Source organism: Balaenoptera borealis (assembly GCF_965194805.1).
Source record: "Balaenoptera borealis genome assembly, chromosome: 6".
Taxonomy (NCBI): Eukaryota; Metazoa; Chordata; class Mammalia; order Artiodactyla; family Balaenopteridae; genus Balaenoptera; species Balaenoptera borealis.
Window position 1 is genome coordinate 93455817 of NC_138863.1, and position 21484 is coordinate 93477300.

A 21484-nucleotide genomic window follows, 5' to 3' on the forward strand; every position below is an offset into this window, starting at 1 on the left:
GATACGAATCGCCTTTAGAGCACATGAAAAGCGGCAAAACGTCGACAATGATACACTTGGCCAAAAAGGGCGTATGCGTTTTTTCCTGAATATATTCAGGAAAAAACGCATACGCCCTTTTTGGCCAACCAAGCAAGCCGGAAAGGCAAATCAGCACTACAAATAAGTCTCGCTTCCCATCCGTCCAAAGGCCATCCAAAACAGTGTAAAAACCAGAAGTGCAGGACAGGCCAGGGAGAAAAGGGAGCCTTGTTAGGCTGATGGGAGGGATGTAAATTGCCAACGGCCACTCTGGAGAAGTGCATGGTGTTTCCTAAAATATCTAAAAAACACAGCTAGAGAGCATAGGGCCCTTCCACTCGTGGACGTATAAAATGGGAAAACTAAAAATCAACAAGACACAGGCACCCCAAAGTTTAGGCCTGCTCTGTTTACAAGAACCTCCAGTTCAGTACACCTTAAATATGCCAGGATAGAGAAAAATGGATAAAGAAATTGTGGTGCTTACGTATAATGGAATATCACTCAGCCATGAAATCAATATCATACGGCTAGTAGCAGCATGATGAGTGGATTTAGGTACGATGTTTCTAAGTGAAATAAGTCACACAGAAAAAGACACTTATCATAAGATATCACTTATAGAGGGAAAGTAAAAACCGCTACACATTACCTGATTACAGAACAGAACAGAGTCACACATTTAGAAAACACTGGATGGCTGCTTAACTGGAAAGGTGAGGTGGGGTGTGGCATAAAACAAGGGTTTGAAATTAGCACACATACCGTTCCATAAACCAAATATGTAACAGACAAGACCTACCCCTTGCTCAGTGAACTGGACTCAACACCCCCTATTCACCGCCCAAGAATATATCTGACTAGTAAGAATCTTCAAAGCTATGTATTGATATCTCTCTGTAACTGAATCAAGTGGGTGTAAAGCGGCATAAACACAGCAGTGAAAATCAGCTAAACCCCATTATAAAAATAAATTACCAAAAGAACTCCAACAGAGACAGTGAAAGAGAGAGAAATTCGTACAAAGTTCGTTCAGGGGCAGTGAAGCAACCTGGATCGACCATATCTAGACCCACAGCTGGATTTGACATAAGGCTGGACACTCTTGGGGCTGAGAGGATTGGTGAGGTTGGGTGAGCAAACGCCTACCCTTTAAAGTAACAGTGCGTGGTACCCATTCTATGGGTCCCAAATCTCCAGGTTCAAGGGAATCTTCCTACAGCGAAAACATGCATGGGAAACCCAGTGGATGTTATACAGTGTGATCGAGAAAGGTTTCTGAAACGCACCTCATTTCTCATCTCCTTGTGCTCGGGTTCGCCATTCCAGCCGCTTTACTAACAATCTCCCCACTTGGAGAGTCAGCACGTTTAACCTCCTGTTTCGTACAGGTCGCAGTTTGTCCTGAGGATGAATGGGAAGAGGGGGAACCCATGAGAGGCTAGCTCTAGGTGTTGGGACATGTATAGGTCACTCTAATTTCCCATCAGGAAGAAGAATTAACCACAGGCTCAGCCTGCCCCACGGAACCAGAATAGGGCCTTAAGCAATCGTGCGCTTTTGCGGCCAGCTTCCAAAAAAGCGAGTTGAAAAACGGAGCTCAGGGGCACTGCAATTCACAATCCTGTAGAGTTATAAATGGTAACTCTCGTCCAAAAATATACTGAAGGAAGGCAACGAAGAGGATTTGAAAGCAAGGCAGAACTGCAGGAAACTGATATAGTTTATATGTTAAGTGTTTATATACATTTAACATACATTAGCCTATTTAGGTTAGCCCCATAATCCTAATGTTTCCATCCTTCCACCTTTCATTTTGGTTAACCATTAGTTTGTTTTATAAGTCTGTGAGTGTCTTTTTCTGTGGAAGTATGTTCATTGGTAGCAATCTTAGGATAACTTGTATAAATGATATCATAGGATATTTGTCATTCCCTTTTGACTTACTTTACCTAATATGATTATTTCTAGGCTCATTTTTAATCCTGAAAACGGCACTCTTCGTTTTCTTCCCGAGGCTACTATTCCATTCTGTACATACACCACTTCTTCTTTGCCAATTCATCTGTTTATGGACCTTTTTTTTGCTTCCATGTCTTGGCTATTTCAATATTGCTGCAGTGCACATTTGCCTGCCTCTGTCTTTCCGATTCTGGTGGTCTTAGACTATAGGCCCAAAACGTGCCCTGCCACGTCATCTGGTAGCTCAATTTTTACCTTTTAAAGCAGCTCCATTCAGTTTTTGTTAGTGCTGTTACCACTTTACATCCCACCAGCTGCTAGAAGGTACAAAGTTCTCTAAAACCCCTTCAGCATTTATAGTTTGTAGACGTTTTGCTGATGGTCCTTTGACTGGTGTGAGCTGAAACCTTTTTGGAGGTTGGATTTGCATGTGGCTAACAATTCCTTATACTGAGCTTTAGGCATGTCCTTTTTTTCTTTTCCTCTTTTTTTTTTTAAAGTGAGTACAACTTCTCTCTTCATATTGACTTCTTGAAAAATTTGTCATGTGTTGAATTTTCTTGCCTATTCCCTACCCCAGGGCATTTTTTGAGGGGAGGTGTCATTTACAGCCCTGCAGTCCTTGTGACTCTTAAGCAACCATTAGCACTGCGTTTAAAGCTGCTGTTGTGAGAAACAGCCACAAGGCGGCAGCATTATTACGTTCTCAACCCTTGTTACTAGGGCAACAGAGTCTTCCTGGAGGTAGTGTTCCGAGGTTCTATATTAGAGAGGAATGTGCGGGGACAAGCCCCCAGATTTCAGGAGGTAGATATGAATCGTCTTTAGAGCACATGAAAAGCGGCAAAACGTCGACAATGATGCACTTGGCCAAAAAGGGCGTATGCGTTTTTTCCTGAATATATTCAGGAAAAAACGCATACGCCCTTTTTGGCCAACCAAGCAAGCCGGAAAGGCAAATCAGCACTACAAATAAGTCTCGCTTCCCATCCGTCCAAAGGCCATCCAAAACAGTGTAAAAACCAGAAGTGCAGGACAGGCCAGGGAGAAAAGGGAGCCTTGTTAGGCTGATGGGAGGGATGTAAATTGCCAACGGCCACTCTGGAGAAGTGCATGGTGTTTCCTAAAATATCTAAAAAACACAGCTAGAGAGCATAGGGCCCTTCCACTCGTGGGCGTATAAAATGGGAAAACTAAAAATCAACAAGACACAGGCACCCCAAAGTTTAGGCCTGCTCTGTTTACAAGAACCTCCAGTTCAGTACACCTTAAATATGCCAGGATAGAGAAAAATGGATAAAGAAGTGTGGTACTTATGTACAATGGAATATCACTCAGCCATGAAATCAATGTCATATGGCTACTAGCAGCATGATGAGTGGATTTAGGTACGACAATTCTAAGTGAAATAAGTCACACAGAAAAAGACACTTATCATAAGATATCACTTATAGAGGGAAAGTAAAAATCGCTACACATGACCTGATTACAAAACAGAACAGAGTCACACATTTAGAAAACACTGGATGGCTGCTTAACTGGAAAGGTGAGTTGGGGTGAGGCATAAAACGAGGGTTTGAAATTAGCACACATACCGTTCCATAAACCAAATATGTAACAGACAACACCTACCCCTTGCTCAGTGAACTGGACTCAATGCCCCCTATTCACCGCACAAGAGTATATCTGACTAGTAAGAATCTTCAAACCTATGTATTGATATCTCTCTGTAAGTGAGTCAAGTGGGTGTAAAGCGGCATAAACACAGCAGTGAAAAGCAGCTAAACCCCATTATAAAAATAGATTACAAAAAAAAACCCAACAAAGACAGTGAAAGAGAGAGAAATTCGTACGAAGTTCGTTCAGGGGCAGTGAAGCATCCTGGATCGACCATATCTAGACCCACAGCTGATTGAGACATAAGGGTGGACACTCTTGGGGCTGAGAGGTTTGGTGAGGTTGGGTGAGCAAACGCAGACCCTTTAAAGTAACACTGCGTGGTACCCATCCCATGGGTTCCAAATCTCCAGGTTCAAGGGCATCTTCCTACATCGAAAACATGCATGAGAAACCCAGAAGATGGTACACCGTGTGATCGGGAAAGGTTTCTAAAACGCACCTCATTTCTCATCTCCTTGTGCTCGGGTTCGCCATTCCGGCCGCTTTACTAGCAATCTCCCTCCTTGGAGAATCAGCACCTTTAACCTCCTGTTCCGTACAGGTTGCAATTTGTCCTGAGGATGAACGGGAAGAGGGGGAACCAATGAGAGACTAGTTCTAGGTGTTGGGACAGGCACAGGTCACTCTATTTTCCCATCAGGAAGAAGAATTAACCACAGGCTCAGCCTGACCCCGGAACCACAATAGGGCCTGATGCAATCCTGAGCTTTTGCGGCCAGCTCCCAAGAAAGCGAGTTGAATAATGGAGCTCAGGGGCACTGCCATTCACAAACCTGCAGTTATAAAAGATAACTCTCATCCACAAATATATTGAGGGAAGGCAACGAAGAGGATTTGAAAGCAAGGCAGAATGGCAGGAAACAGATTTCAGGGGGTAGATTCGAATCGCCTTTAAATCACATGAAAAGCGGCAAAACGTCGACAATGATGCCCTTGGCCAAAAAGGGCGTAGGCGTTTTTTCCTGAATATATTCAGGAAAAAAACGCCTACGCCCTTTTTGGCCAACCAAGCAACCTGGAAAGGCAAATCAGCGCTACAAAGAAGTCTCGCTTCCCATCGATCAAAAGGGCCATGCTGAATAAAGTGTCAAAACCAGAAATGCAGAAAATGTCATGGAGAAATGGGAGCCTTGCTACGCTGATGGGCAGGATGTAAACTGAGAACAGCCACTCTGGCCAAGTGCACGGTGTGTCGTGAAACATCTACAAAACACAGCTTAGAGAGCATAGGGCACTTCCCCTCGTGGGCGTATAAAATCGGAAAACGAAAAATCAGCAAGATACAGGCACCCCAAATTTAGGGCTGCTCTGTTTACAAGAACCTCCACTTCAGGACACCTTAAATATGCCAGGATAGAGAAAAATGGATAAAGAAATTGTGGTACTTACGTATAATGGAATATCACTCAGCCATGAAATCAATATCATACGGCTAGTAGCAGCATGATGAGTGGATTTAGGTACGATGTTTCTAAGTGAAATAAGTCACACAGAAAAAGACACTTATCATAAGATATCACTTATAGAGGGTAAGTAAAAATCGCTACACATTACCTGATTACAGAACAGAACAGAGTCACACATTTAGAAAACACTGGATGGCTGCTTAACTGGAAAGGTGAGGTGGGGTGTGGCATAAAACAAGGGTTTGAAATTAGCACACATACCGTTCCATAAACCAAATATGTAACAGACAAGACCTACCCCTTGCTCAGTGAACTGGACTCAACACCCCCTATTCACCGCCCAAGAATATATCTGACTAGTAAGAATCTTCAAAGCTATGTATTGATATCTCTCTGTAACTGAATCAAGTGGGTGTAAAGCGGCATAAACACAGCAGTGAAAATCAGCTAAACCCCATTATAAAAATAAATTACCAAAAGAACTCCAACAGAGACAGTGAAAGAGAGAGAAATTCGTACAAAGTTCGTTCAGGGGCAGTGAAGCAACCTGGATCGACCATATCTAGACCCACAGCTGGAGTTGACATAAGGCTGGACACTCTTGGGGCTGAGAGGATTGGTGAGGTTGGGTGAGCAAACGCCTACCCTTTAAAGTAACAGTGCGTGGTACCCATTCTATGGGTCCCAAATCTCCAGGTTCAAGGGAATCTTCCTACAGCGAAAACATGCATGGGAAACCCAGTGGATGTTATACAGTGTGATCGAGAAAGGTTTCTGAAACGCACCTCATTTCTCATCTCCTTGTGCTCGGGTTCGCCATTCCAGCCGCTTTACTAACAATCTCCCCACTTGGAGAGTCAGCACGTTTAACCTCCTGTTTCGTACAGGTCGCAGTTTGTCCTGAGGATGAATGGGAAGAGGGGGAACCCATGAGAGGCTAGCTCTAGGTGTTGGGACATGTATAGGTCACTCTAATTTCCCATCAGGAAGAAGAATTAACCACAGGCTCAGCCTGCCCCACGGAACCAGAATAGGGCCTTAAGCAATCGTGCGCTTTTGCGGCCAGCTTCCAAAAAAGCGAGTTGAAAAACGGAGCTCAGGGGCACTGCAATTCACAATCCTGTAGAGTTATAAATGGTAACTCTCGTCCAAAAATATACTGAAGGAAGGCAACGAAGAGGATTTGAAAGCAAGGCAGAACTGCAGGAAACTTATATAGTTTATATGTTAAGTGTTTATATACATTTAACATACATTAGCCTATTTAGGTTAGCCCCATAATCCTAATGTTTCCATCCTTCCACCTTTCATTTTGGTTAACCATTAGTTTGTTTTATAAGTCTGTGAGTGTCTTTTTCTGTGGAAGTATGTTCATTGGTAGCAATCTTAGGATAACTTGTATAAATGATATCATAGGATATTTGTCATTCCCTTTTGACTTACTTTACCTAATATGATTATTTCTAGGCTCATTTTTAATCCTGAAAACGGCACTCTTCGTTTTCTTCCCGAGGCTACTATTCCATTCTGTACATACACCACTTCTTCTTTGCCAATTCATCTGTTTATGGACCTTTTTTTTGCTTCCATGTCTTGGCTATTTCAATATTGCTGCAGTGCACATTTGCCTGCCTCTGTCTTTCCGATTCTGGTGGTCTTAGATTATAGGCCCAAAACGTGCCCTGCCACGTCATCTGGTAGCTCAATTTTTACCTTTTAAAGCAGCTCCATTCAGTTTTTGTTAGTGCTGTTACCACTTTACATCCCACCAGCTGCTAGAAGGTACAAAGTTCTCTAAAACCCCTTCAGCATTTATAGTTTGTAGACGTTTTGCTGATGGTCCTTTGACTGGTGTGAGCTGAAACCTTTTTGGAGGTTGGATTTGCATGTGGCTAACAATTCCTTATACTGAGCTTTAGGCATGTCCTTTTTTTCTTTTCCTCTTTTTTTTTTTAGAGTGAGTACAACTTCTCTCTTCATATTGACTTCTTGAAAAATTTGTCATGTGTTGAATTTTCTTGCCTATTCCCTACCCCAGGGCATTTTTTGAGGGGAGGTGTCATTTACAGCCCTGCAGTCCTTGTGACTCTTAAGCAACCATTAGCACTGCGTTTAAAGCTGCTGTTGTGAGAAACAGCCACAAGGCGGCAGCATTATTACGTTCTCAACCCTTGTTACTAGGGCAACAGAGTCTTCCTGGAGGTAGTGTTCCGAGGTTCTATATTAGAGAGGAATGTGCGGGGACAAGCCCCCAGATTTCAGGAGGTAGATACGAATCGCCTTTAGAGCACATGAAAAGCGGCAAAACGTCGACAATGATGCACTTGGCCAAAAAGGGCGTATGCGTTTTTTCCTGAATATATTCAGGAAAAAACGCATACGCCCTTTTTGGCCAACCAAGCAAGCCGGAAAGGCAAATCAGCACTACAAATAAGTCTCGCTTCCCATCCGTCCAAAGGCCATCCAAAACAGTGTAAAAACCAGAAGTGCAGGACAGGCCAGGGAGAAAAGGGAGCCTTGTTAGGCTGATGGGAGGGATGTAAATTGCCAACGGCCACTCTGGAGAAGTGCATGGTGTTTCCTAAAATATCTAAAAAACACAGCTAGAGAGCATAGGGCCCTTCCACTCGTGGGCGTATAAAATGGGAAAACTAAAAATCAACAAGACACAGGCACCCCAAAGTTTAGGCCTGCTCTGTTTACAAGAACCTCCAGTTCAGTACACCTTAAATATGCCAGGATAGAGAAAAATGGATAAAGAAGTGTGGTACTTATGTACAATGGAATATCACTCAGCCATGAAATCAATGTCATATGGCTACTAGCAGCATGATGAGTGGATTTAGGTACGACAATTCTAAGTGAAATAAGTCACACAGAAAAAGACACTTATCATAAGATATCACTTATAGAGGGAAAGTAAAAACCGCTACACATGACCTGATTACAAAACAGAACAGAGTCACACATTTAGAAAACACTGGATGGCTGCTTAACTGGAAAGGTGAGGTGGGGTGTGGCATAAAACAAGGGTTTGAAATTAGCACACATACCGTTCCATAAACCAAATATGTAACAGACAAGACCTACCCCTTGCTCAGTGAACTGGACTCAACACCCCCTATTCACCGCCCAAGAATATATCTGACTAGTAAGAATCTTCAAAGCTATGTATTGATATCTCTCTGTAACTGAATCAAGTGGGTGTAAAGCGGCATAAACACAGCAGTGAAAATCAGCTAAACCCCATTATAAAAATAAATTACCAAAAGAACTCCAACAGAGACAGTGAAAGAGAGAGAAATTCGTACAAAGTTCGTTCAGGGGCAGTGAAGCAACCTGGATCGACCATATCTAGACCCACAGCTGGATTTGACATAAGGCTGGACACTCTTGGGGCTGAGAGGATTGGTGAGGTTGGGTGAGCAAACGCCTACCCTTTAAAGTAACAGTGCGTGGTACCCATTCTATGGGTCCCAAATCTCCAGGTTCAAGGGAATCTTCCTACAGCGAAAACATGCATGGGAAACCCAGTGGATGTTATACAGTGTGATCGAGAAAGGTTTCTGAAACGCACCTCATTTCTCATCTCCTTGTGCTCGGGTTCGCCATTCCAGCCGCTTTACTAACAATCTCCCCACTTGGAGAGTCAGCACGTTTAACCTCCTGTTTCGTACAGGTTGCAGTTTGTCCTGAGGATGAATGGGAAGAGGGGGAACCCATGAGAGGCTAGCTCTAGGTGTTGGGACATGTATAGGTCACTCTAATTTCCCATCAGGAAGAAGAATTAACCACAGGCTCAGCCTGCCCCACGGAACCAGAATAGGGCCTTAAGCAATCGTGCGCTTTTGCGGCCAGCTTCCAAAAAAGCGAGTTGAAAAACGGAGCTCAGGGGCACTGCAATTCACAATCCTGTAGAGTTATAAATGGTAACTCTCGTCCAAAAATATACTGAAGGAAGGCAACGAAGAGGATTTGAAAGCAAGGCAGAACTGCAGGAAACTTATATAGTTTATATGTTAAGTGTTTATATACATTTAACATACATTAGCCTATTTAGGTTAGCCCCATAATCCTAATGTTTCCATCCTTCCACCTTTCATTTTGGTTAACCATTAGTTTGTTTTATAAGTCTGTGAGTGTCTTTTTCTGTGGAAGTATGTTCATTGGTAGCAATCTTAGGATAACTTGTATAAATGATATCATAGGATATTTGTCATTCCCTTTTGACTTACTTTACCTAATATGATTATTTCTAGGCTCATTTTTAATCCTGAAAACGGCACTCTTCGTTTTCTTCCCGAGGCTACTATTCCATTCTGTACATACACCACTTCTTCTTTGCCAATTCATCTGTTTATGGACCTTTTTTTTGCTTCCATGTCTTGGCTATTTCAATATTGCTGCAGTGCACATTTGCCTGCCTCTGTCTTTCCGATTCTGGTGGTCTTAGATTATAGGCCCAAAACGTGCCCTGCCACGTCATCTGGTAGCTCAATTTTTACCTTTTAAAGCAGCTCCATTCAGTTTTTGTTAGTGCTGTTACCACTTTACATCCCACCAGCTGCTGGAAGGTACAAAGTTCTCTAAAACCCCTTCAGCATTTATAGTTTGTAGACGTTTTGCTGATGGTCCTTTGACTGGTGTGAGCTGAAACCTTTTTGGAGGTTGGATTTGCGTGTGGCTAACAATTCCTTATACTGAGCTTTAGGCATGTCCTTTTTTTCTTTTCCTCTTTTTTTTTTTAGAGTGAGTACAACTTCTCTCTTCATATTGACTTCTTGAAAAATTTGTCATGTGTTGAATTTTCTTGCCTATTCCCTACCCCAGGGCATTTTTTGAGGGGAGGTGTCATTTACAGCCCTGCAGTCCTTGTGACTCTTAAGCAACCATTAGCACTGCGTTTAAAGCTGCTGTTGTGAGAAACAGCCACAAGGCGGCAGCATTATTACGTTCTCAACCCTTGTTACTAGGGCAACAGAGTCTTCCTGGAGGTAGTGTTCCGAGGTTCTATATTAGAGAGGAATGTGCGGGGACAAGCCCCCAGATTTCAGGAGGTAGATACGAATCGCCTTTAGAGCACATGAAAAGCGGCAAAACGTCGACAATGATGCACTTGGCCAAAAAGGGCGTATGCGTTTTTTCCTGAATATATTCAGGAAAAAACGCATACGCCCTTTTTGGCCAACCAAGCAAGCCGGAAAGGCAAATCAGCACTACAAATAAGTTTCGCTTCCCATCCGTCCAAAGGCCATCCAAAACAGTGTAAAAACCAGAAGTGCAGGACAGGCCAGGGAGAAAAGGGAGCCTTGTTAGGCTGATGGGAGGGATGTAAATTGCCAACGGCCACTCTGGAGAAGTGCATGGTGTTTCCTAAAATATCTAAAAAACACAGCTAGAGAGCATAGGGCCCTTCCACTCGTGGACGTATAAAATGGGAAAACTAAAAATCAACAAGACACAGGCACCCCAAAGTTTAGGCCTGCTCTGTTTACAAGAACCTCCAGTTCAGTACACCTTAAATATGCCAGGATAGAGAAAAATGGATAAAGAAATTGTGGTACTTACGTATAATGGAATATCACTCAGCCATGAAATCAATGTCATATGGCTACTAGCAGCATGATGAGTGGATTTAGGTACGACAATTCTAAGTGAAATAAGTCACACAGAAAAAGACACTTATCATAAGATATCACTTATAGAGGGAAAGTAAAAATCGCTACACATGACCTGATTACAAAACAGAACAGAGTCACACATTTAGAAAACACTGGATGGCTGCTTAACTGGAAAGGTGAGTTGGGGTGAGGCATAAAACGAGGGTTTGAAATTAGCACACATACCGTTCCATAAACCAAATATGTAACAGACAACACCTACCCCTTGCTCAGTGAACTGGACTCAATGCCCCCTATTCACCGCACAAGAGTATATCTGACTAGTAAGAATCTTCAAACCTATGTATTGATATCTCTCTGTAAGTGAGTCAAGTGGGTGTAAAGCGGCATAAACACAGCAGTGAAAATCAGCTAAACCCCATTATAAAAATAGATTACAAAAAAAACCCCAACAAAGACAGTGAAAGAGAGAGAAATTCGTACAAAGTTCGTTCAGGGGCAGTGAAGCATCCTGGATCGACCATATCTAGACCCACAGCTGATTGAGACATAAGGGTGGACACTCTTGGGGCTGAGAGGTTTGGTGAGGTTGGGTGAGCAAACGCAGACCCTTTAAAGTAACACTGCGTGGTACCCATCCCATGGGTTCCAAATCTCCAGGTTCAAGGGCATCTTCCTACATCGAAAACATGCATGAGAAATCCAGAAGATGGTACACCGTGTGATCGGGAAAGGTTTCTAAAACGCACCTCATTTCTCATCTCCTTGTGCTCGGGTTCGCCATTCCGGCCGCTTTACTAGCAATCTCCCTCCTTGGAGAATCAGCACCTTTAACCTCCTGTTCCGTACAGGTTGCAATTTGTCCTGAGGATGAACGGGAAGAGGGGGAACCAATGAGAGACTAGTTCTAGGTGTTGGGACAGGCACAGGTCACTCTATTTTCCCATCAGGAAGAAGAATTAACCACAGGCTCAGCCTGACCCCGGAACCACAATAGGGCCTGATGCAATCCTGAGCTTTTGCGGCCAGCTCCCAAGAAAGCGAGTTGAATAATGGAGCTCAGGGGCACTGCCATTCACAAACCTGCAGTTATAAAAGATAACTCTCATCCACAAATATATTGAGGGAAGGCAACGAAGAGGATTTGAAAGCAAGGCAGAATGGCAGGAAACAGATTTCAGGGGGTAGATTCGAATCGCCTTTAAATCACATGAAAAGCGGCAAAACGTCGACAATGATGCCCTTGGCCAAAAAGGGCGTAGGCGTTTTTTTCCTGAATATATTCAGGAAAAAACGCCTACGCCCTTTTTGGCCAACCAAGCAACCTGGAAAGGCAAATCAGCGCTACAAAGAAGTCTCGCTTCCCATCGATCAAAAGGGCCATGCTGAATAAAGTGTCAAAACCAGAAATGCAGAAAATGTCATGGAGAAATGGGAGCCTTGCTACGCTGATGGGCAGGATGTAAACTGAGAACAGCCACTCTGGCCAAGTGCACGGTGTGTCGTGAAACATCTACAAAACACAGCTTAGAGAGCATAGGGCACTTCCCCTCGTGGGCGTATAAAATGGGAAAACTAAAAATCAGCAAGATACAGGCACCCCAAATTTAGGGCTGCTCTGTTTACAAGAACCTCCACTTCAGTACACCTTAAATATGCCAGGATAGAGAAAAATGGATAAAGAAATTGTGGTACTTACGTATAATGGAATATCACTCAGCCATGAAATCAATATCATACGGCTAGTAGCAGCATGATGAGTGGATTTAGGTACGATGTTTCTAAGTGAAATAAGTCACACAGAAAAAGACACTTATCATAAGATATCACTTATAGAGGGTAAGTAAAAATCGCTACACATTACCTGATTACAGAACAGAACAGAGTCACACATTTAGAAAACACTGGATGGCTGCTTAACTGGAAAGGTGAGGTGGGGTGTGGCATAAAACAAGGGTTTGAAATTAGCACACATACCGTTCCATAAACCAAATATGTAACAGACAAGACCTACCCCTTGCTCAGTGAACTGGACTCAACACCCCCTATTCACCGCCCAAGAATATATCTGACTAGTAAGAATCTTCAAAGCTATGTATTGATATCTCTCTGTAACTGAATCAAGTGGGTGTAAAGCGGCATAAACACAGCAGTGAAAATCAGCTAAACCCCATTATAAAAATAAATTACCAAAAGAACTCCAACAGAGACAGTGAAAGAGAGAGAAATTCGTACAAAGTTCGTTCAGGGGCAGTGAAGCAACCTGGATCGACCATATCTAGACCCACAGCTGGATTTGACATAAGGCTGGACACTCTTGGGGCTGAGAGGATTGGTGAGGTTGGGTGAGCAAACGCCTACCCTTTAAAGTAACAGTGCGTGGCACCCATTCTATGGGTCCCAAATCTCCAGGTTCAAGGGAATCTTCCTACAGCGAAGACATGCATGGGAAACCCAGTGGATGTTATACAGTGTGATCGAGAAAGGTTTCTGAAACGCACCTCATTTCTCATCTCCTTGTGCTCGGGTTCGCCATTCCGGCCGCTTTACTAGCAATCTCCCTCCTTGGAGAATCAGCACCTTTAACCTCCTGTTCCGTACAGGTTGCAATTTGTCCTGAGGATGAACGGGAAGAGGGGGAACCAATGAGAGACTAGTTCTAGGTGTTGGGACAGGCACAGGTCACTCTATTTTCCCATCAGGAAGAAGAATTAACCACAGGCTCAGCCTGACCCCGGAACCACAATAGGGCCTGATGCAATCCTGAGCTTTTGCGGCCAGCTCCCAAGAAAGCGAGTTGAATAATGGAGCTCAGGGGCACTGCCATTCACAAACCTGCAGTTATAAAAGATAACTCTCATCCACAAATATATTGAGGGAAGGCAATGAAGAGGATTTGAAAGCAAGGCAGAATTGCAGGAAACAGATTTCAGGGGGTAGATTCGAATCGCCTTTAAGTCACATGAAAAGCGGCAAAACGTCGACAATGATGCCCTTGGCCAAAAAGGGCGTAGGCGTTTTTTTCCTGAATATATTCAGGAAAAAACGCCTACGCCCTTTTTGGCCAACCAAGCAACCTGGAAAGGCAAATCAGCGCTACAAAGAAGTCTCGCTTCCCATCGATCAAAAGGGCCATGCTGAATAAAGTGTCAAAACCAGAAATGCAGAAAATGTCATGGAGAAATGGGAGCCTTGCTACGCTGATGGGCATGATGTAAACCGAGAACAGCCACTCTGGCCAAGTGCACGGTGTGTCGTGAAACATCTACAAAACACAGCTTAGAGAGCATAGGGCACTTCCCCTCGTGGGCGTATAAAATCGGAAAACTAAAAATCAGCAAGATACAGGCACCCCAAATTTAGGGCTGCTCTGTTTACAAGAACCTCCACTTCAGTACACCTTAAATATGCCAGGATAGAGAAAAATGGATAAAGAAATTGTGGTACTTACGTATAATGGAATATCACTCAGCCATGAAATCAATATCATACGGCTAGTAGCAGCATGATGAGTGGATTTAGGTACGATGTTTCTAAGTGAAATAAGTCACACAGAAAAAGACACTTATCATAAGATATCACTTATAGAGGGTAAGTAAAAACCGCTACACATGACCTGATTACAGAACAGAACAGAGTCACACATTTAGAAAACACTGGATGGCTGCTTAACTGGAAAGGTGAGTTGGGGTGAGGCATAAAACAAGGGTTTGAAATTAGCACACATACCGTTCCATAAGCCAAATATGTAACAGACAAGACCTACCCCTTGCTCAGTGAACTGGACTCAACACCCCCTATTCACCGCCCAAGAATATATCTGACTAGTAAGAATCTTCAAAGCTATGTATTGATATCTCTCTGTAACTGAATCAAGTGGGTGTAAAGCGGCATAAACACAGCAGTGAAAATCAGCTAAACCCCATTATAAAAATAAATTACCAAAAGAACTCCAACAGAGACAGTGAAAGAGAGAGAAATTCGTACAAAGTTCGTTCAGGGGCAGTGAAGCAACCTGGATCGACCATATCTAGACCCACAGCTGGATTTGACATAAGGCTGGACACTCTTGGGGCTGAGAGGATTGGTGAGGTTGGGTGAGCAAACGCCTACCCTTTAAAGTAACAGTGCGTGGTACCCATTCTATGGGTCCCAAATCTCCAGGTTCAAGGGAATCTTCCTACAGCAAAAACATGCATGAGAAACCCAGAAGATGGTATACAGTGTGATCGAGAAAGGTTTCTGAAACGCACCTCATTTCTCATCTCCTTGTGCTCGGGTTCGCCATTCCGGCCGCTTTACTAGCAATCTCCCCACTTGGAGAGTCAGCACGTTTAACCTCCTGTTTCGTACAGGTCGCAGTTTGTCCTGAGGATGAACGGGAAGAGGGGGAACCCATGAGAGGCTAGTTCTAGGTGTTGGGACAGGCACAGGTCACTCTATTTTCCCATCAGGAAGAAGAATTAACCACAGGCTCAGCCTGACCCCGGAACCACAATAGGGCCTGATGCAATCGTGCGCTTTTGCGGCCAGCTCCCAAGAAAGCGAGTTGAATAACGGAGCTCAGGGGCACTGCAATTCACAAACCTGCAGTTATAAAAGATAACTCTCATCCACAAATATATTGAGGGAAGGCAACGAAGAGGATTTGAAAGCAAGGCAGAATGGCAGGAAACAGATTTCAGGGGGTAGATTCGAATCGCCTTTAAATCACATGAAAAGCGGCAAAACGTCGACAATGATGCCCTTGGCCAAAAAGGGCGTAGGCGTTTTTTTCCTGAATATATTCAGGAAAAAACGCCTACGCCCTTTTTGGCCAACCAAGCAACCTGGAAAGGCAAATCAGCGCTACAAAGAAGTCTCGCTTCCCATCGATCAAAAGGGCCATGCTGAATAAAGTGTCAAAACCAGAAATGCAGAAAATGTCATGGAGAAATAGGAGCCTTGCTACGCTGATGGGCAGGATGTAAACTGAGAACAGCCACTCTGGCCAAGTGCACGGTGTGTCGTGAAACATCTACAAAACACAGCTTAGAGAGCATAGGGCACTTCCCCTCGTGGGCGTATAAAATCGGAAAACTAAAAATCAGCAAGATACAGGCACCCCAAATTTAGGGCTGCTCTGTTTACAAGAACCTCCACTTCAGTACACCTTAAATATGCCAGGATAGAGAAAAATGGATAAAGAAGTGTGGTACTTATGTACAATGGAATATCACTCAGCCATGAAATCAATATCATACGGCTACTAGCAGCATGATGAGTGGATTTAGGTACGACAATTCTAAGTGAAATTAGTCACACAGAAAAAGACACTTATCATAAGATATCACTTATAGAGGGAAAGTAAAAATCGCTACACATGACCTGATTACAAAACAGAACAGAGTCACACATTTAGAAAACACTGGATGGCTGCTTAACTGGAAAGGTGAGTTGGGGTGAGGCATAAAACAAGGGTTTGAAATTAGCACACATACCGTTCCATAAACCAAATATGTAACAGACAACACCTACCCCTTGCTCAGTGAACTGGACTCAATGCCCCCTATTCACCGCACAAGAGTATATCTGACTAGTAAGAATCTTCAAACCTATGTATTGATATCTCTCTGTAAGTGAGTCAAGTGGGTGTAAAGCGGCATAAACACAGCAGTGAAAATCAGCTAAACCCCATTATAAAAATAGATTACAAAAAAAACCCCAACAAAGACAGTGAAAGAGAGAGAAATTCGTACGAAGTTCGTTCAGGGGCAGTGAAGCATCCTGGATCGACCATATCTAGACCCACAGCTGATTGAGACATAAGGGTGGACACTCTTGGGGCTGAGAGGTTTGGTGAGGTTGGGTGAGCAAACGCAGACCCTTTAAAGTAACACTGCGTGGTACCCATCCCATGGGTTCCAAATCTCCAGGTTCAAGGGCATCTTCCTACATCGAAAACATGCATGAGAAACCCAGAAGATGGTACACCGTGTGATCGGGAAAGGTTTCTAAAACGCACCTCATTTCTCATCTCCTTGTGCTCGGGTTCGCCATTCCGGCCGCTTTACTAGCAATCTCCCTCCTTGGAGAATCAGCACCTTTAACCTCCTGTTCCGTACAGGTTGCAATTTGTCCTGAGGATGAACGGGAAGAGGGGGAACCAATGAGAGACTAGTTCTAGGTGTTGGGACAGGCACAGGTCACTCTATTTTCCCATCAGGAAGAAGAATTAACCACAGGCTCAGCCTGACCCCGGAACCACAATAGGGCCTGATGCAATCCTGAGCTTTTGCGGCCAGCTCCCAAGAAAGCGAGTTGAATAATGGAGCTCAGGGGCACTGCCATTCACAAACCTGCAGTTATAAAAGATAACTCTCATCCACAAATATATTGAGGGAAGGCAACGAAGAGGATTTGAAAGCAAGGCAGAATGGTAGGAAACAGATTTCAGGGGGTAGATTCGAATCGCCTTTAAATCACATGAAAAGCGGCAAAACGTCGACAATGATGCCCTTGGCCAAAAAGGGCGTAGGCGTTTTTTTCCTGAATATATTCAGGAAAAAACGCCTACGCCCTTTTTGGCCAACCAAGCAACCTGGAAAGGCAAATCAGCGCTACAAAGAAGTCTCGCTTCCCATCGATCAAAAGGGCCATGCTGAATAAAGTGTCAAAACCAGAAATGCAGAAAATGTCATGGAGAAATGGGAGCCTTGCTACACTGATGGGCAGGATGTAAACTGAGAACAGCCACTCTGGCCAAGTGCACGGTGTGTCGTGAAACATCTACAAAACACAGCTTAGAGAGCATAGGGCACTTCCCCTCGTGGGCGTATAAAATGGGAAAACTAAAAATCAGCAAGATACAGGCACCCCAAATTTAGGGCTGCTCTGTTTACAAGAACCTCCACTTCAGTACACCTTAAATATGCCAGGATAGAGAAAAATGGATAAAGAAGTGTGGTACTTATGTACAATGGAATATCACTCAGCCATGAAATCAATATCATACGGCTACTAGCAGCATGATGAGTGGATTTAGGTACGACAATTCTAAGTGAAATTAGTCACACAGAAAAAGACACTTATCATAAGATATCACTTATAGAGGGAAAGTAAAAATCGCTACACATGACCTGATTACAAAACAGAACAGAGTCACACATTTAGAAAACACTGGATGGCTGCTTAACTGGAAAGGTGAGTTGGGGTGAGGCATAAAACAAGGGTTTGAAATTAGCACACATACCGTTCCATAAACCAAATATGTAACAGACAACACCTACCCCTTGCTCAGTGAACTGGACTCAATGCCCCCTATTCACCGCACAAGAGTATATCTGACTAGTAAGAATCTTCAAACCTATGTATTGATATCTCTCTGTAAGTGAGTCAAGTGGGTGTAAAGCGGCATAAACACAGCAGTGAAAATCAGCTAAACCCCATTATAAAAATAGATTACAAAAAAAACCCCAACAAAGACAGTGAAAGAGAGAGAAATTCGTACACAGTTCGTTCAGGGGCAGTGAAGCATCCTGGATCGACCATATCTAGACCCACAGCTGATTGAGACATAAGGGTGGACACTCTTGGGGCTGAGAGGTTTGGTGAGGTTGGGTGAGCAAACGCAGACCCTTTAAAGTAACACTGCGTGGTACCCATCCCATGGGTTCCAAATCTCCAGGTTCAAGGGCATCTTCCTACATCGAAAACATGCATGAGAAACCCAGAAGATGGTACACCGTGTGATCGGGAAAGGTTTCTAAAACGCACCTCATTTCTCATCTCCTTGTGCTCGGGTTCGCCATTCCGGCCGCTTTACTAGCAATCTCCCTCCTTGGAGAATCAGCACCTTTAACCTCCTGTTCCGTACAGGTTGCAATTTGTCCTGAGGATGAACGGGAAGAGGGGGAACCAATGAGAGACTAGTTCTAGGTGTTGGGACAGGCACAGGTCACTCTATTTTCCCATCAGGAAGAAGAATTAACCACAGGCTCAGCCTGACCCCGGAACCACAATAGGGCCTGATGCAATCCTGAGCTTTTGCGGCCAGCTCCCAAGAAAGCGAGTTGAATAATGGAGCTCAGGGGCACTGCCATTCACAAACCTGCAGTTATAAAAGATAACTCTCATCCACAAATATATTGAGGGAAGGCAACGAAGAGGATTTGAAAGCAAGGCAGAATGGCAGGAAACAGATTTCAGGGGGTAGATTCGAATCGCCTTTAAATCACATGAAAAGCGGCAAAACGTCGACAATGATGCCTTTGGCCAAAAAGGGCGTAGGCGTTTTTTTCCTGAATATATTCAGGAAAAAACGCCTACGCCCTTTTTGGCCAACCAAGCAACCTGGAAAGGCAAATCAGCGCTACAAAGAAGTCTCGCTTCCCATCGATCAAAAGGGCCATGCTGAATAAAGTGTCAAAACCAGAAATGCAGAAAATGTCATGGAGAAATGGGAGCCTTGCTACGCTGATGGGCAGGATGTAAACCGAGAACAGCCACTCTGGCCAAGTGCACGGTGTGTCGTGAAACATCTACAAAACACAGCTTAGAGAGCATAGGGCACTTCCCCTCGTGGGCGTATAAAATCGGAAAACTAAAAATCAGCAAGATACAGGCACCCCAAATTTAGGGCTGCTCTGTTTACAAGAACCTCCACTTCAGTACACCTTAAATATGCCAGGATAGAGAAAAATGGATAAAGAAATTGTGGTACTTACGTATAATGGAATATCACTCAGCCAGGAAATCAATATCATACGGCTAGTAGCAGCATGATGAGTGGATTTAGGTACGATGTTTCTAAGTGAAATAAGTCACACAGAAAAAGACACTTATCATAAGATATCACTTATAGAGGGTAAGTAAAAACCGCTACACATGACCTGATTACAGAACAGAACAGAGTCACACATTTAGAAAACACTGGATGGCTGCTTAACTGGAAAGGTGAGGTGGGGTGTGGCATAAAACAAGGGTTTGAAATTAGCACACATACCGTTCCATAAGCCAAATATGTAACAGACAAGACCTACCCCTTGCTCAGTGAACTGGACTCAACATCCCCTATTCACCGCCCAAGAATATATCTGACTAGTAAGAATCTTCAAAGCTATGTATTGATATCTCTCTGTAACTGAATCAAGTGGGTGTAAAGCGGCATAAACACAGCAGTGGAAATCAGCTAAACCCCATTATAAAAATAAATTACCAAAAGAACTCCAACAGAGACAGTGAAAGAGAGAGAAATTCGTACAAAGTTCGTTCAGGGGCAGTGAAGCAACCTGGATCGACCATATCTAGACCCACAGCTGGATTTGACATAAGGCTGGACACTCTTGGGGCTGAGAGGATTGGTGAGGTTGGGTGAGCAAACGCCTACCCTTTAAAGTAACAGTGCGTGGTACCCATTCTATGGGTCCCAAATCTCCAGGTTCAAGGGAATCTTCCTACAGCGAAAACATGCATGGGAAACCCAGTGGATGTTATACAGTGTGATCGAGAAAGGTTTCTGAAACGCACCTCATTTCTCATCTCCTTGTGCTCGGGTTCGCCATTCCAGCCGCTTTACTAACAATCTCCCCACTTGGAGAGTCAGCACGTTTAACCTCCTGTTTCGTACAGGTCGCAGTTTGTCCTGAGGATGAATGGGAAGAGGGGGAACCCATGAGAGGCTAGCTCTAGGTGTTGGGACATGTATAGGTCACTCTAATTTCCCATCAGGAAGAAGAATTAACCACAGGCTCAGCCTGCCCCACGGAACCAGAATAGGGCCTTAAGCAATCGTGCGCTTTTGCGGCCAGCTTCCAAAAAAGCGAGTTGAAAAACGGAGCTCAGGGGCACTGCAATTCACAATCCTGTAGAGTTATAAATGGTAACTCTCGTCCAAAAATATACTGAAGGAAGGCAACGAAGAGGATTTGAAAGCAAGGCAGAACTGCAGGAAACTTATATAGTTTATATGTTAAGTGTTTATATACATTTAACATACATTAGCCTATTTAGGTTAGCCCCATAATCCTAATGTTTCCATCCTTCCACCTTTCATTTTGGTTAACCATTAGTTTGTTTTATAAGTCTGTGAGTGTCTTTTTCTGTGGAAGTATGTTCATTGGTAGCAATCTTAGGATAACTTGTATAAATGATATCATAGGATATTTGTCATTCCCTTTTGACTTACTTTACCTAATATGATTATTTCTAGGCTCATTTTTAATCCTGAAAACGGCACTCTTCGTTTTCTTCCCGAGGCTACTATTCCATTCTGTACATACACCACTTCTTCTTTGCCAATTCATCTGTTTATGGACCTTTTTTTTGCTTCCATGTCTTGGCTATTTCAATATTGCTGCAGTGCACATTTGCCTGCCTCTGTCTTTCCGATTCTGGTGGTCTTAGATTATAGGCCCAAAACGTGCCCTGCCACGTCATCTGGTAGCTCAATTTTTACCTTTTAAAGCAGCTCCATTCAGTTTTTGTTAGTGCTGTTACCACTTTACATCCCACCAGCTGCTAGAAGGTACAAAGTTCTCTAAAACCCCTTCAGCATTTATAGTTTGTAGACGTTTTGCTGATGGTCCTTTGACTGGTGTGAGCTGAAACCTTTTTGGAGGTTGGATTTGCATGTGGCTAACAATTCCTTATACTGAGCTTTAGGCATGTCCTTTTTTTCTTTTCCTCTTTTTTTTTTTAGAGTGAGTACAACTTCTCTCTTCATATTGACTTCTTGAAAAATTTGTCATGTGTTGAATTTTCTTGCCTATTCCCTACCCCAGGGCATTTTTTGAGGGGAGGTGTCATTTACAGCCC